Raw genomic sequence first — 15,638 nt, forward strand, 5'->3', positions numbered from 1 at the left:
TCCAAATGGTCGTGAGGTTGGTCTGATGAACTTTGTTGGTGTTTGATTAGAAAAGCTTCGGACATAAATGCTTTCATTACACAAAGTATGAATTACATGAAAGGCAAACTTATAAGAACTTTGTTTTGGGGTATATTAATTTATGATGGTAAAGTTTCAGATAATCCCAACATTGGACTGTAATTTAAGTTTCCCAAGCAGTCTTCAGAAACACTGACAAAAAGAAGTTTCAACCGTTCAAAACAGAGGCAAACTCAAAAATTCCAATCAACTGAAACTACAACTATGAACATTGTAACAACTGATGGCTTGGGCTGCAAGTCACGAACACATGCAAAAATGTATGAACATCTATGTCATAATACCATTTGTTGGAGCTTCCTGAATGGGCAGTTTTATACAGGTTGATGACATATATTATACATCCTACCAATAGTACACAATGTTGTAACCTGAACTAAATGATACCTAACTGACCAGTGAACAGACAAAATAACCCTAGTGTGAAAAGGAACAAAAACAGATTTATAGACTTTTATAAGTTTTACTTTCCCAAATTAAAAAGAAGGATTCTGATATATTCCGAGATCAGCAGATTGTTAAATAAAATTCCAGAAAGTTTTTAAAACTTGAAAAATGTATAGAAACTTGCACATACATAACATATGTAAAGATTTTTTATCCTATGGCAAAAAAAAAAAATCAAATTTAATAAATACTAAAAACAATCATTTTGACCACTGTCTACTGGACTGAATCATGTTTGGATGACCAACTAATAAACAAAATAGCAGTGTTCTTTGATGGTATGTAGCCAAGAACTAACACGCACGACTAGCTTTTAGTTAGCAAAATATGCTTATTTCAAATGTTGGCATACAAAAATTTATAGCTTGTTACTAGTCTTAGGTATAACTTTTGTCTTTTCTGTGTTGGAGTTGAAGACAATAAAAAAACAGAAACTAATTTTAGAATTGAAGTGCAGGTAAAAAAACAGATAAAAGAATTCCAAAATTGTTCTTTTGAAATAACACATTTTCCTGACTGTACATGTATACATGGTATGTAAACCATACCAAGTTATGTGGTAAATTATTTTATTCTTCCCAGATTTTTTTATTTTTTTTATTTACAGGACAATACCCAAAAGTTGCAGGCTTAATAACTCATTTGGACAGTTCCCCACATGTAATAAAGTTAATTTACTTTGGTTGCTAGACAACAGGGGCTGAGAAAGTTAACTGACATCAGAGTAACAATTAAACAGATTAGTATCAAAATCAACTAAATGTGTAATTTACATTAGTATCAAAATCAACTAACTGTTTAATTTACATTGGTATCAAAATCAACTAACTCTTTAATTTACATTAGTATCAAAATCAACTAACCTCCTTCTTTAAAAAATGTAAATGATTAATGAGGTGTTTTTTTAACTGAACTGCAAATAACACTAATACTTCAGGTCTACTTAACATGGCTACTTCTATGGATGATACCACCTTTATGATTTATATACAGTAAAAAAACAAGGCCTACTTGATATGGCTACTTCTATGGATGATACAACCTTTATGATTTATATACAGTAAGAAAACAAGGTCTACTTAATATGGCTACTTCTATAGATGACACAACCTTTATGATTTATATACAATAAAAAACAAGGTCTACTTAATATGGCTACTTCTATAGATGACACAACCTTTATGATTTATATACAATAAAAAACAAGGTCTACTTAATATGGCTACTTCTATGGATGACACCACCTTTATGATTTATATACAGTAAAACACAAGGTCTACTTAATATGGCTACATCTATGGATACCACCTTTATGATTTATATACAGTAAAAAAACAAGGTCTACTTAATATGGCTACTTCTATGGATGATACCACCTTTATGATTTATATACAATAAAAACACAAGGTCTACTTAATATGGCTACTTCTATGGATGATACCACCTTTATGATTTATATACAGTAAAAAAACAAGGCCTACTTGATATGGCTACTTCTATGGATGATACAACCTTTATGATTTATATACAGTAAGAAAACAAGGTCTACTTAATATGGCTACTTCTATAGATGACACAACATTTATGATTTATATACAATAAAAAACAAGGTCTACTTAATATGGCTACTTCTATAGATGACACAACCTTTATGATTTATATACAATAAAAAACAAGGTCTACTTAATATGGCTACTTCTATGGATGACACCACCTTTATGATTTATATACAGTAAAACACAAGGTCTACTTAATATGGCTACTTCTATGGATACCACCTTTATGATTTATATACAGTAAAAAAACAAGGTCTACTTAATATGGCTACTTCTATGGATGATACCACCTTTATGATTTATATACAATAAAAACACAAGGTCTACTCAATATGGCTACTTCTATGGATACCACCTTTATGATTTATATACAGTAAAAAAACAAGGTCTACTTAATATGGCTACTTCTATGGATGATACCACCTTTATGATTTATATACAATAAAAACACAAGGTCTACTTAATATGGCTACTTCTATGGATGATACCACCTTTATGATTTAGATACAGTAAAAAAACAAGGTCTACTTAATATGGCTACTTCTATGGATGACACCACCTTTATGATTTAGATACAGTAAAGAAACAAGGTCTACTTAATATGGCTACTTCTATGGATGACACCACCTTTATGATTTATATACAGTAAAAAAACAAGGTCTACTTAATATGGCTACTTCTATGGATACCACCTTTATGATTTATATACAGTAAAAAAACAAGGTCTACTTAATATGGCTACTTCTATGGATGATACCACCTTTATGATTTATATACAATAAAAACACAAGGTCTACTTAATATGGCTACTTCTATGGATGATACCACCTTTATGATTTATATACAGTGAAACACAAGGTCTACTTAATATGGCTACTTCTATGGATGATACCACCTTTATGATTTATATACAGTAAAAAAAACAAGGTCTACTTAATATGGCTACTTCTATGGATGACACCACCTTTATGATTTATATACAGTAAAAACACAAGGTCTACTTAATATGGCTACTTCTATGGATGACACCACCTTTATGATTTATATACAGTAAAAACACAAGGTCTACTTAATATGGCTACTTCTATGGATGACACCACCTTTAAGATTTATATACAGTAAAAACACAAGGTCTACTTAATATGGCTACTTCTATGGATGACACCACCTTTATGATTTATATACAGTAAAAAAACAAGGTCTACTTAATATGGCTACTTCAATGGATGATACCACCTTTATGATTTATATACAGTAAAAACACAAGGTCTACTTAATATGGCTACTTCTACAGATGATACCACCTTTATGATTTATATACAATAAAAACACAAGGTCTACTTAATATGGCTACTTCTATGGATGACACCACCTTTATGATTTATATACAGTAAAACACAAAGTCTACTTAATATGGCTACTTCTATGGATACCACCTTTATGATTTATATACAGTAAAAAAACAAGGTCTACTTAATATGGCTACTTCTATGGATGATACCACCTTTATGATTTATATACAATAAAAACACAAGGTCTACTCAATATGGCTACTTCTATGGATACCACCTTTATGATTTATATACAGTAAAAAAACAAGGTCTACTTAATATGGCTACTTCTATGGATGATACCACCTTTATGATTTATATACAATAAAAACACAAGGTCTACTTAATATGGCTACTTCTATGGATGATACCACCTTTATGATTTAGATACAGTAAAAAAACAAGGTCTACTTAATATGGCTACTTCTATGGATACCACCTTTATGATTTATATACAGTAAAAAAACAAGGTCTACTTAATATGGCTACTTCTATGGATGATACCACCTTTATGATTTAGATACAGTAAAAAAACAAGGTCTACTTAATATGGCTACTTCTATGGATGACACCACCTTTATGATTTATATACAGTAAAAACACAAGGTCTACTTAATATGGCTACTTCTATGGATGATACCACCTTTATCATTTAGATACAGTAAAAAAACAAGGTCTACTTAATATGGCTACTTCTATGGATGACACCACCTTTATGATTTATATACAGTAAGAAAACAAGGTCTACTTAATATGGCTACTTCTATAGATGACACAACCTTTATGATTTATATACAATAAAAAACAAGGTCTACTTAATATGGCTACTTCTATAGATGACACAACCTTTATGATTTATATACAATAAAAAACAAGGTCTACTTAATATGGCTACTTCTATGGATGACACCACCTTTATGATTTATATACAGTAAAACACAAGGTCTACTTAATATGGCTACTTCTATGGATACCACCTTTATGATTTATATACAGTAAAAAAACAAGGTCTACTTAATATGGCTACTTCTATGGATGATACCACCTTTATGATTTATATACAATAAAAACACAAGGTCTACTCAATATGGCTACTTCTATGGATACCACCTTTATGATTTATATACAGTAAAAAAACAAGGTCTACTTAATATGGCTACTTCTATGGATGATACCACCTTTATGATTTATATACAATAAAAACACAAGGTCTACTTAATATGGCTACTTCTATGGATGATACCACCTTTATGATTTATATACAGTAAAAAAACAAGGTCTACTTAATATGGCTACTTCTATGGATGATACCACCTTTATGATTTATATACAGTAAAAAAACAAGGTCTACTTAATATGGCTACTTCTATGGATGACACCACCTTTATGATTTAGATACAGTAAAGAAACAAGGTCTACTTAATATGGCTACTTCTATGGATGACACCACCTTTATGATTTATATACAGTAAAAAACAAGGTCTACTTAATATGGCTATTTCTATGGATACCACCTTTATGATTTATATACAGTAAAAAAACAAGGTCTACTTAATATGGCTACTTCTATGGATGATACCACCTTTATGATTTATATACAATAAAAACACAAGGTCTACTTAATATGGCTACTTCTATGGATGATACCACCTTTATGATTTATATACAATAAAAACACAAGGTCTACTTAATATGGCTACTTCTATGGATGATACCACCTTTATGATTTAGATACAGTAAAAAAACAAGGTCTACTTAATATGGCTACTTCTATGGATGACACCACCTTTATGATTTATATACAGTAAAAACACAAGGTCTACTTAATATGGCTACTTCTATGGATGACACCACCTTTATGATTTATATACAGTAAAAACACAAGGTCTACTTAATATGGCTACTTCTATGGATGACACCACCTTTATGATTTATATACAGTAAAAACACAAGGTCTACTTAATATGGCTACTTCTATGGATGACACCACCTTTATGATTTATATACAGTAAAAAAACAAGGTCTACTTAATATGGCTACTTCAATGGATGATACCACCTTTATGATTTATATACAGTAAAAACACAAGGTCTACTTAATATGGCTACTTCTACAGATGATACCACCTTTATGATTTATATACAATAAAAACACAAGGTCTACTTAATATGGCTACTTCTATGGATGACACCACCTTTATGATTTATATACAGTAAAAACACAAGGTCTACTTAATATGGCTACTTCTATGGATACCACCTTTATGATTTATATACAGTAAAAAAACAAGGTCTACTTAATATGGCTACTTCTATGGATGATACCACCTTTATGATTTATATACAATAAAAACACAAGGTCTACTCAATATGGCTACTTCTATGGATACCACCTTTATGATTTATATACAGTAAAAAAACAAGGTCTACTTAATATGGCTACTTCTATGGATGATACCACCTTTATGATTTATATACAATAAAACACAAGGTCTACTTAATATGGCTACTTCTATGGATGATACCACCTTTATGATTTATATACAGTAAAAAAACAAGGTCTACTTAATATGGCTACTTCTATGGATACCACCTTTATGATTTATATACAGTAAAAAAAAAACAAGGTCTACTTAATATGGCTACTTCTATGGATGATACCACCTTTATCATTTATATACAGTAAAAAAACAAGGTCTACTTAATATGGCTACTTCTATGGATGACACCACCTTTATGATTTATATACAGTAAAAAAACAAGGTCTACTTAATATGGCTACTTCTATGGATGATACCACCTTTATGATTTATATACAGTAAAAAAACAAGGTCTACTTAATATGGCTACTTCTATGGATGACACCACCTTTATGATTTATATACAGTAAAAAACAAGGTCTACTTAATATGGCTACTTCTATGGATGACACCACCTTTATGATTTATATACAATAAAAAAACAAGGTCTACTTAATATGGCTACTTCTATGGATGACACCACCTTTATGATTTATATACAGTAAAAACACAAGGTCTACTTAATATGGCTACTTCTATGGATGACACCACCTTTATGATTTATATACAGTAAAAAAACAAGGTCTACTTAATATGGCTACTTCTATGGATGATACCACCTTTATGATTTATATACAATAAAAACACAAGGTCTACTTAATATGGCTACTTCAATGGATGATACCACCTTTATGATTTATATACAATAAAACACAATGGTCTACTTAATATGGCTACTTCTATGGATGATACCACCTTTATGATTTATATACAATAAAAAAACAAGGTCTACTTAATATGGCTACTTCTATGGATGACACCACCTTTAAGATTTATGTACAGTAAAAACACAAGGTCTACTTAATATGGCTACTTCTATGGATGACACCACCTTTATGATTTATATACAGTAAAAAACACAAGGTCTACTTAATATGGCTACTTCTATGGATGACACCACCTTTATGATTTATATACAGTAAAAAAAACAAGGTCTACTTAATATGGCTACTTCTATGGATGATACCACCTTTATGATTTATATACAGTAAAACACAAGGTCTACTTAATATGGCTACTTCTATGGATGACACCACCTTTATGATTTATATACAGTAAAAAAACAAGGTCTACTTAATATGGCTACTTCTATGGATGACACCACCTTTAAGATTTATGTACAGTAAAAACACAAGGTCTACTTAATATGGCTACTTCTATGGATGACACCACCTTTATGATTTATATACAGTAAAAACACAAGGTCTACTTAATATGGCTACTTCTATGGATGACACCACCTTTATGATTTATATACAGTAAAAAAACAAGGTCTACTTAATATGGCTACTTCTATGGATGATACCACCTTTATGATTTATATACAGTAAAAACACAAGGTCTACTTAATATGGCTACTTCTATGGATGATACCACCTTTATGATTTATATACAATAAAAACACAAGGTCTACTTAATATGGCTACTTCTATGGATGACACCACCTTTATGATTTATATACAGTAAAAAAACAAGGTCTACTTAATATGGTTACTTCAATGGATGATACCACCTTTATGATTTATATACAGTAAAAACACAAGGTCTACTTAATATGGCTACTTCTATGGATGACACCACCTTTATGATTTATATACAGTAAAAAAACAAGGTCTACTTAATATGGCTACTTCTATGGATGACACCACCTTTAAGATTTATGTACAGTAAAAAACAAGGTCTACTTAATATGGCTACTTCTATGGATGACACCACCTTTATGATTTATATACAGTAAAAACACAAGGTCTACTTAATATGGCTACTTCTATGGATGACACCACCTTTATGATTTATATACAGTAAAAAAACAAGGTCTACTTAATATGGCTACTTCAATGGATGATACCACCTTTATGATTTATATACAGTAAAAACACAAGGTCTACTTAATATGGCTACTTCTACAGATGATACCACCTTTATGATTTATATACAATAAAAACACAAGGTCTACTTAATATGGCTACTTCTATGGATGACACAACCTTTATGATTTATATACGGTAAAATAACAAGGTCTACTTAATATGGCTACTTCTATGGATGATACCACCTTTATGATTTATATACAATAAAAACACAAGGTCTACTTAATATGGCTACTTCTATGGATGATACCACCTTTATGATTTACATACAATAAAAAACAAGGTCTACTTAATATGGCTACTTCTATGGATGACACCACCTTTATGATTTATATACAGTAAAAACACAAGGTCTACTTAATATGGCTACTTCTATGGATACCACCTTTATGATTTATATACAGTAAAAAAACAAGGTCTACTTAATATGGCTACTTCTATGGATGATACCACCTTTATGATTTATATACAGTAAAAAACAAGGTCTACTTAATATGGCTATTTCTATGGATACCACCTTTATGATTTATATACAGTAAAAAAACAAGGTCTACTTAATATGGCTACTTCTATGGATACCACCTTTATGATTTATATACAGTAAAAAAACAAGGTCTACTTAATATGGCTACTTCTATGGATGATACCACCTTTATGATTTATATACAGTAAAAACACAAGGTCTACTTAATATGGCTACTTCTATGGATGATACCACCTTTATGATTTATATACAATAAAAACACAAGGTCTACTTAATATGGCTACTTCTATGGATGATACCACCTTTATGATTTATATACAGTAAAAAAACAAGGTCTACTTAATATGGCTACTTCTATGGATGACACCACCTTTATGATTTATATACAGTAAAAACACAAGGTCTACTTAATATGGCTACTTCTATGGATGACACCACCTTTATGATTTATATACAGTAAAAACACAAGGTCTACTTAATATGGCTACTTCTATGGATGACACCACCTTTAAGATTTATATACAGTAAAAACACAAGGTCTACTTAATATGGCTACTTCTATGGATGACACCACCTTTATGATTTATATACAGTAAAAAAACAAGGTCTACTTAATATGGCTACTTCTATGGATGATACCACCTTTATGATTTATATACAGTAAAAACACAAGGTCTACTTAATATGGCTACTTCAATGGATGATACCACCTTTATGATTTATATACAATAAAACACAAGGTCTACTTAATATGGCTACTTCTATGGATGACACCACCTTTATGATTTATATACAGTAAAACACAAAGTCTACTTAATATGGCTACTTCTATGGATACCACCTTTATGATTTATATACAGTAAAAAAACAAGGTCTACTTAATATGGCTACTTCTATGGATGATACCACCTTTATGATTTATATACAATAAAAACACAAGGTCTACTTAATATGGCTACTTCTATGGATACCACCTTTATGATTTATATACAGTAAAAAAACAAGGTCTACTTAATATGGCTACTTCTATGGATGATACCACCTTTATGATTTATATACAGTAAAAAACAAGGTCTACTTAATATGGCTACTTCTATGGATGATACCACCTTTATGATTTATATACAGTAAAAAAACAAGGTCTACTTAATATGGCTACTTCTATGGATACCACCTTTATGATTTATATACAGTAAAAAAACAAGGTCTACTTAATATGGCTACTTCTATGGATGATACCACCTTTATGATTTATATACAGTAAAAAAACAAGGTCTACTTAATATGGCTACTTATATGGATGACACCACCTTTATGATTTATATACAGTAAAAACACAAGGTCTACTTAATATGGCTACTTCTATGGATGATACCACCTTTATGATTTATATACAGTAAAAAAACAAGGTCTACTTAATATGGCTACTTCTATGGATGACACCACCTTTATGATTTATATACAGTAAAAAACAAGGTCTACTTAATATGGCTACTTCTATGGATGACACCACCTTTATGATTTATATACAGTAAAAAAACAAGGTCTACTTAATATGGCTACTTCTATGGATGACACCACCTTTATGATTTATATACAGTAAAAACACAAGGTCTACTTAATATGGCTACTTCTATGGATGACACCACCTTTATGATTTATATACAGTAAAAAAACAAGGTCTACTTAATATGGCTACTTCTATGGATGATACCACCTTTATGATTTATATACAATAAAAACACAAGGTCTACTTAATATGGCTACTTCTATGGATGATACCACCTTTATGATTTATATACAATAAAAAAACAAGGTCTACTTAATATGGCTACTTCTATGGATGACACCACCTTTATGATTTATATACAGTAAAAACACAAGGTCTACTTAATATGGCTACTTCTATGGATGACACCACCTTTATGATTTATATACAGTAAAAAAACAAGGTCTACTTAATATGGCTACTTCTATGGATGATACCACCTTTATGATTTATATACAGTAAAAACACAAGGTCTACTTAATATGGCTACTTCTATGGACGACACCACCTTTATGATTTATATACAGTAAAAAACAAGGTCTACTTAATATGGCTACTTCTATGGATGACACCACCTTTAAGATTTATGTACAGTAAAAACACAAGGTCTACTTAATATGGCTACTTCTATGGATGACACCACCTTTAAGATTTATATACAGTAAAAACACAAGGTCTACTTAATATGGCTACTTCTATGGATGACACCACCTTTATGATTTATATACAGTAAAAAACAAGGTCTACTTAATATGGCTACTTCTATGGATGATACCACCTTTATGATTTATATACAGTAAAAACACAAGGTCTACTTAATATGGCTACTTCTACAGATGATACCACCTTTATGATTTATATACAATAAAAACACAAGGTCTACTTAATATGGCTACTTCTATGGATGACACAACCTTTATGATTTATATACGGTAAAATAACAAGGTCTACTTAATATGGCTACTTCTATGGATGATACCACCTTTATGATTTATATACAGTAAAAACACAAGGTCTACTTAATATGGCTACTTCTATGGATGACACCACCTTTATGATTTATATACAGTAAAAGAACAAGGTCTACTTAATATGGCTACTTCTATGGATGACACCACCTTTATGATTTATATACAGTAAAAACACAAGGTCTACTTAATATGGCTACTTCTATGGATGACACCACCTTTATGATTTATATACAGTAAAAACACAAGGTCTACTTAATATGGCTACTTCTATGGATGACACCACCTTTATGATTTACATACAGTAAAAAACAAGGTCTACTTAATATGGCTACTTCTATGGATGATACCACCTTTATGATTTATATACAGTAAAAAACACAAGGTCTACTTAATATGGCTACTTCTATGGATGATACCACCTTTATGATTTATATACAGTAAAAACACAAGGTCTACTTAATATGGCTACTTCTATGGATGACACCACCTTTATGATTTATATACAGTAAAAAAACAAGGTCTACTTAATATGGCTACTTCTATGGATGATACCACCTTTATGATTTATATACAGTAAAAAAACAAGGTCTACTTAATATGGCTACTTCTATGGATGATACCACCTTTATGATTTATATACAGTAAAAAAACAAGGTCTACTTAATATGGCTACTTCTATGGATGATACCACCTTTATGATTTATATACAGTAAAAAAACAAGGTCTACTTAATATGGCTACTTCTATGGATGACACCACCTTTATGATTTATATACAGTAAAAAACACAAGGTCTACTTAATATGGCTACTTCTATGGATGACACCACCTTTATGATTTATATACAGTAAAAAAACAAGGTCTACTTAATATGGCTACTTCTATGGATGACACCACCTTTATGATTTATATACAATAAAAAACAAGGTCTACTTAATATGGCTACTTCTATGGATACCACCTTTATGATTTATATACAGTAAAAAACAAGGTCTACTTAATATGGCTACTTCTATGGATGATACCACCTTTATGATTTATATACAGTAAAAAAACAAGGTCTACTTAATATGGCTACTTCTATGGATGACACCACCTTTATGATTTATATACAGTAAAAAACACAAGGTCTACTTAATATGGCTACTTCTATGGATACCACCTTTATGATTTATATACAGTAAAAAAACAAGGTCTACTTAATATGGCTACTTCTATGGATGATACCACCTTTATGATTTATATACAGTAAAAACACAAGGTCTACTTAATATGGCTACTTCTATGGATGATACCACCTTTATGATTTATATACAGTAAAAACACAAGGTCTACTTAATATGGCTACTGCTATGGATACCACCTTTATGATTTATATACAGTAAAAAAACAAGGTCTACTTAATATGGCTACTTCTATGGATGATACCACCTTTATGATTTATATACAGTAAAAAAACAAGGTCTACTTAATATGGCTACTTCTATGGATGATACCACCTTTATGATTTATATACAGTAAAAAACACAAGGTCTACTTAATATGGCTACTTCTATGGATGACACCACCTTTATGATTTATATACAGTAAAAACACAAGGTCTACTTAATATGGCTACTTCTATGGATGACACAACCTTTATGATTTATATACAGTAAAAAAACAAGGTCTACTTAATATGGCTACTTCTATGGATGACACCACCTTTATGATTTATATACAGTAAAAAAACAAGGTCTACTTAATATGGCTACTTCTATGGATGACACCACCTTTATGATTTATATACAGTAAAAAAACAAGGTCTACTTAATATGGCTACTTCTATGGATGACACCACCTTTATGATTTATATACAGTAAAAAAAACAAGGTCTACTTAATATGGCTACTTCTATGGATGACACCACCTTTATGATTTATATACAGTAAAAAAACAAGGTCTACTTAATATGGCTACTTCTATGGATGACACCACCTTTATGATTTATATACAGTAAAAACACAAGGTCTACTTAATATGGCTACTTCTATGGATGACACCACCTTTATGATTTATATACAGTAAAAAAACAAGGTCTACTTAATATGGCTACTTCTATAGATGACACAACCTTTATGATTTATATACAATAAAAAACAAGGTCTACTTAATATGGCTACTTCTATGGATGACACCACCTTTATGATTTATATACAGTAAAAAACAAGGTCTACTTAATATGGCTACTTCTATGGATTACCACCTTTATGATTTATATACAGTAAAAAAACAAGGTCTACTTAATATGGCTACTTCTATGGATGATACCACCTTTATGATTTATATACAGTAAAAAACAAGGTCTACTTAATATGGCTACTTCTATGGATGATACCACCTTTATGATTTATATACAGTAAAAAAACAAGGTCTACTTAATATGGCTACTTCTATGGATGACACCACCTTTATGATTTATATACAGTAAAAAACACAAGGTCTACTTAATATGGCTACTTCTATGGATGATACCACCTTTATGATTTATATACAGTAAAAACACAAGGTCTACTTAATATGGCTACTTCTATGGATACCACCTTTATGATTTATATACAGTAAAAAAACAAGGTCTACTTAATATGGCTACTTCTATGGATGATACCACCTTTATGATTTATATACAATAAAAACACAAGGTCTACTTAATATGGCTACTTCTATGGATGATACCACCTTTATGATTTATATACAGTAAAAAAACAAGGTCTACTTAATATGGCTACTTCTATGGATACCACCTTTATGATTTAAATACAGTAAAAAAACAAGGTCTACTTAATATGGCTACTTCTATGGATGACACCACCTTTATGATTTAGATACAGTAAAAAAACAAGGTCTACTTAATATGGCTACTTCTATGGATGACACCACCTTTATGATTTATATACAGTAAAAAACAAGGTCTACTTAATATGGCTATTTCTATGGATACCACCTTTATGATTTATATACAGTAAAAAAAACAAGGTCTACTTAATATGGCTACTTCTATGGATGATACCACCTTTATGATTTATATACAATAAAACACAAGGTCTACTTAATATGGCTACTTCTATGGATGATACCACCTTTATGATTTATATACAATAAAAACACAAGGTCTACTTAATATGGCTACTTCTATGGATGATACCACCTTTATGATTTATATACAGTAAAAAAACAAGGTCTACTTAATATGGCTACTTCTATGGATGACACCACCTTTATGATTTATATACAGTAAAAACACAAGGTCTACTTAATATGGCTACTTCTATGGATGACACCACCTTTATGATTTATATACAGTAAAAACACAAGGTCTACTTAATATGGCTACTTCTATGGATGACACCACCTTTATGATTTATATACAGTAAAAACACAAGGTCTACTTAATATGGCTACTTCTATGGATGACACCACCTTTATGATTTATATACAGTAAAAAAACAAGGTCTACTTAATATGGCTACTTCTATGGATGATACCACCTTTATGATTTATATACAGTAAAAACACAAGGTCTACTTAATATGGCTACTTCTATGGATGATACCACCTTTATGATTTATATACAGTAAAAAACACAAGGTCTACTTAATATGGCTACTTCTATGGATGACACCACCTTTATGATTTATATACAGTAAAACACAAGGTCTACTTAATATGGCTACTTCTATGGATACCACCTTTATGATTTATATACAGTAAAAAAACAAGGTCTACTTAATATGGCTACTTCTATGGATGATACCACCTTTATGATTTATATACAATAAAAACACAAGGTCTACTCAATATGGCTACTTCTATGGATACCACCTTTATGATTTATATACAGTAAAAAAACAAGGTCTACTTAATATGGCTACTTCTATGGATGATACCACCTTTATGATTTATATACAATAAAAACACAAGGTCTACTTAATATGGCTACTTCTATGGATGATACCACCTTTATGATTTATATACAGTAAAAAAACAAGGTCTACTTAATATGGCTACTTCTATGGATACCACCTTTATGATTTATATACAGTAAAAAAACAAGGTCTACTTAATATGGCTACTTCTATGGATGATACCACCTTTATGATTTATATACAGTAAAAAAAACAAGGTCTACTTAATATGGCTACTTCTATGGATGACACCACCTTTATGATTTATATACAGTAAAAACACAAGGTCTACTTAATATGGCTACTTCTATGGATGATACCACCTTTATGATTTATATACAGTAAAAAACAAGGTCTACTTAATATGGCTACTTCTATGGATGACACCACCTTTATGATTTATATACAGTAAAAAACAAGGTCTACTTAATATGGCTACTTCTATGGATGACACCACCTTTATGATTTATATACAGTAAAAAACAAGGTCTACTTAATATGGCTACTTCTATGGATGATACCACCTTTATGATTTATATACAATAAAAAACACAAGGTCTACTTAATATGGCTACTTCTATGGATGACACCACCTTTATGATTTATATACAGTAAAAACACAAGGTCTACTTAATATGGCTACTTCTATGGATGACACCACCTTTATGATTTATATACAGTAAAAAAACAAGGTCTACTTAATATGGCTACTTCTATGGATGATACCACCTTTATGATTTATATACAGTAAAACACAAGGTCTACTTAATATGGCTACTTCTATGGATGATACCACCTTTATGATTTATATACAGTAAAAAAACAAG

The 15,638-nt window shown here is 30.5% G+C and overlaps 1 pseudogene across 1 annotated transcript in view; it reads left to right on the forward strand.

Moving 5' to 3' along the window:
• Positions 1–5: 5 nt before the first annotated feature.
• LOC143245632 (gamma-aminobutyric acid type B receptor subunit 1-like) overlaps positions 6–15,638 on the forward strand; it is an 80,388-nt pseudogene continuing 64,755 nt past the window's right edge. Inside the window, exon 1 of the transcript XR_013025647.1 lies at positions 6–16. The product of XR_013025647.1 is annotated as a gamma-aminobutyric acid type B receptor subunit 1-like (transcript). The remainder of the gene's footprint in view (positions 17–15,638) is intronic.

This window comes from Tachypleus tridentatus, chromosome 2 (assembly GCF_004210375.1).
Source record: "Tachypleus tridentatus isolate NWPU-2018 chromosome 2, ASM421037v1, whole genome shotgun sequence".
Classification (NCBI taxonomy): domain Eukaryota; kingdom Metazoa; phylum Arthropoda; class Merostomata; order Xiphosura; family Limulidae; genus Tachypleus; species Tachypleus tridentatus.